Raw genomic sequence first — 4082 nt, 5'->3', positions numbered from 1 at the left:
GGTATATACAGTGTGGTGTGTGACTCCTATGGTATATACAACATGGCTTGCTACGTGTTTGACCGTTTTTTCCCCGCCATGTAGGCAGGCATACTCTGTTTTCGGGTTGTAGAGGGTGCATGCTGGGTTCGTTCTAGTTTCCATAACCCCCCGGGACACTAACATGGATTACGGGATCTTTATCGTGCGTATCCGTCTGATCTTCTGCATGTGTACACACACGGCGGGTGTTCAGGCACTACCAGGTCCGCACATCTGTTGGAGATCAGGAAACAGGTCAGACCTTCACCCACCATACGTCGTGACCGGGATTCGAATCCTGACGGGCAGAAGCCTGTCTTGTGAACACCTCCCACCTCACTCTTCCTCCCCCCCCCCCCCTACGCCCCTACCGTCAACACCCCTCCCCCTTCCCTTCCCCTCTTACCCAACAAAGATTGGAGAGGGGTGGGGGGAGGGGGGGAGAACGAAGGAAAGACAGGAAGTGAGAAACGAAAGAAAGAAGGGGAAGAAAAAGAAAGGTAGATCGAGAGAGAGAGAGAAAGGAGAGAAAGAAAGAAGGAAAAGAAGAAAAGAAGGAAAGAAAGAGAGAAAGAAAGAAGAAAAAGAAGAAAAGAAGAAAAGAGAGAGAGAAAGAAGGAAAAGAAGGAAAGAAAGAGAGAAAGAAAGAAGAAAAAGAAGAAAAGAGAGAGAGAAAGAAGGAAAAGAAGGAAAGAAAGAGAGAAAGAAAGAAGAAAAAGAAGGAAAGAAAGAGAGAAAGAAAGAAGAAAAAGAAGGAAAGAAAGAGAGAAAGAAAGAAGGAAAAGAAGGAAAGAAAGAGAGAAAGAAAGAAGAAAAAGAAGGAAAGAAAGAGAGAAAGAAAGAAGGAAAAGAAGGAAAGAAAGAGAGAAGGAAAGAATAAAAAGAAGGAAAGAGAGAGAGAAAGAAAGAAGAAAAAGAAGGAAAGAGAGAGAGAAGGAAAGAATAAAAAGAAGGAAAGAGAGAGAGAAAGAAAGAATAAAAAGAAGGAAAGAGAGAGAGAAGGAAAGAATAAAAAGAAGGAAAGAGAGAGAGAAAGAAAGAATAAAACGAAGGAAAGAGAGAGAGAAAGAAAGAAGAAAAAGAAGATGCTAGCGGAAGTAACGGTGGAGAAGATAGCGGGAGGGATGAGGGGGTTAATTAAAGAAAACTCCCAAAGAGATTGGGGAGGTGGGGAGGCGGGGTGGGGTGGGGGAGTGAGTAGAAGATGAAATGGAGGAGAGACGGGGTGGGCGGGTAGATGTTTGTCTTGTAACACTTGGATGGAAGCGCTGCATTGTCAACGATACCCGAGAACCAGAGAGACAGAGTTTCAGTTTCAGTTTCAGTAGCTCAAGGAGGCGTCACTGCGTTCGGACAAATCCATATACACTACACCACATCTGCCAAGCAGATGCCTGACCAGCAGCGTAACCCAACGCGCTTAGTCAGGCCTTGAGAAAAAAAACAACAACAAAAAAAACAACGGGGGAATAAATAATAGATAAGCTTGCATAAATAAATAAATTGCATAAATAAAGAGAGACAGAGACAGAGACAGAGAGAGAGAGAGAGAGAGAGAGAGATATGCATAGATACAGAGATACTGAGATACAGAGAGAAACACACACACACAGAAGAGAGACAGACAGAGAGACAGACAGAAAGACAGAGACAGACAGACAGACAGACGGACGGATAGACAGACAGAGGGAGAGTGAGCGAGATAGTGAGAGAGACAGAGACAGAGAGACAGAGACAGAGCGAGAGAGAGAGATGCATAGATACAGAGATACTGGGATACAGACAGAAACAGAGAGAGACAGAGACAGAGAGACAGACACAGAGACAGACAGAGAGAGACATAGAGAGAGACAGAGACAGACAGAGACAGACAGACAGACAGACAGACAGAGGGGGGGAGACAGACAGACAGACAGAGGGAGAGTGAGTGAGAGAGACAGAGAGAGAGACAAAGAGACAGAGATAGGCGGTAAAAGGAGACACAACTTCAGGCCAGCGCTGCTCACACGTTATTTTGTGGGGGTTTTTTTCTTCTTCTTCTTCAGCTTCAGTTTCAGGAAAGCATCAAAGCATGTGGACATATCCATATGTGCTACACCACATCTGCTTCAAAAGAAGGGGAGAGAAAAAAAAAAGGAGCAGTTGTCTGAGCTTCGCATGAAACCAAGGATTTGGTCAGGGCTGCCTTCAGACCCTACTTCAGATTGGTATGAAACGTTAACATGATAACAATAAAAACAGTAATGATGATAATGATGATAACAATAACAGACAATGATAATAATGACAATGATAATAATGTGCAGACAACTAAGACAAAAACAAAAACAAAAGCAAATCCCTGTCCAGCGCTTACCAACAAGAGACGATCCCCAGAAAGTGGTCAACGGCAGCACTGCGGAAACAAACTATGTCATTCACAAACAAAGGAAGAACACACACACACACACACACACACACACACACACACACACACACACACACACACACACACACACACACACAGAGAGATCAATTAAAACTGACAGTTTAGGAATTCCAACACACTGATACACATATCGCTCCATGTAAGTAAAAGAAAAATAAATGAATGAATAAATGAATGAAAATAAAAGATGAAATAAGATCAGATAAAAGAAAACCAGCAAACACAAAAACACAGCACCTGAGCCAACGAAATCCCAGAGGAAGGGAAACAACTCCCTCACACCAACACCCAAGTCCGATCACCACCACCAACAGTGACTGTGTTCTGCCCTGCCAGTGGCGCTGTTAACCCTTTGCCTGGCCTTCCCCCCCCCCCCCCCCCCCCCCCCTCTTACCCATGTCTCTCTCTCCCTCTCTCTCTCTCTCTCTCTCTCCCTGTCTCTCTCTCTCTCCCTCTCTGCTACTCTCCCATCTCTCTCTCTCTCTCTCTGTGTGCCTCTCTCTCTCTCTCTCTGTGCTATTCTCTCACTTTCTCTGTACCTCTCTCTCTCTCTCTCTTTGATGATGAGTAGAACCAGAAGCACGTGTGTGCTATGTGTCTGGTACTGACAGACTGTCCCTAAATGGAGAAAACGTGGTTTTTTCTGTTGTTATTGGTGGTGGTGGTGGTAGTGGTTGTTGCTGATGTTGTGATCGTTGTTGTTGGTGGTGGTGGAGATGTTGGTGTTGTTGTTGGTGGTGGTGGTGGTGGAGATGTTGGTGGTGGTGTTGTTGTTGGTGGTGGTGGTCGTGGAGATGTTGGTGTTGGTGTTGTTGTTGGTGGTGGTGGTGGTGGAGATGTTGGTGTTGGTGTTGTTGTTGGTGGTGGTGGTGGTGGAGATGTTGGTGTTGGTGTTGTTGTTGGTGGTGGTGGTGGTGGAGATGTTGGTGTTGGTGTTGTTGTTGTTGGTGGTGGAGATGTTGGTGGTGGTGTTGTTGTTGGTGGTGGTGGTGGTGGAGATGTTGGTGGCGTTGTTGTTGGTGGTGGTGCTGGTGGAGATGTTGGTGGTGGTGGAGATGTTGGTGTTGTTGTTGATGGTGGTGGTGGTGGAGATGTTGGTGTTGTTGTTGATGGTGGTGGTGGTGGAGATGTTGGTGTTGGTGTTGTTGTTGATGGTGGTGGTGGTGGAGATGTTGGTGGTGGTGTTGTTGTTGATGGTGGCGGTGGTGGAGATGTTGGTGTTGTTGTTGATGGTGGTGGTGGTGGAGATGTTGGTGTTGTTGTTGTTAGTGGTGGTGGTGGAGATGTTGGTGGTGGTGTTGTTGTTGATGGTGGTGGTGGTGGAGATGGTGGTGTTGTTGTTGATGGTGGTGGTGGTGGAGATGTTGGTGTTGTTGTTGATGGTGGTGGTGGTGGAGATGGTGTTGGTGTTGTTAGTGGTGGTGGTGGAGATGATGTTGGTGTTGGTGTTGTTAGTGGTGGTGGTGGAGATGTTGGTGTTGGTGTTGGTGTTGTTAGTGGTGGTGGTGGAGATGTTGGTGTTGGTGTTGGTGTTGTTAGTGGTGGTGGTGGAGATGTTGGTGTTGGTGTTGGTGTTGTTAGTGGTGGTGGTGGAGATGATGTTGGTGTTGTTGTTGGTAGTTGTGTTTTTGTT

Source organism: Babylonia areolata, chromosome 33 (genome assembly GCF_041734735.1).
Source record: "Babylonia areolata isolate BAREFJ2019XMU chromosome 33, ASM4173473v1, whole genome shotgun sequence".
NCBI lineage: Eukaryota > Metazoa > Mollusca > Gastropoda > Neogastropoda > Buccinidae > Babylonia > Babylonia areolata.
Note: the sequence above shows the minus strand (reverse complement) of the source record.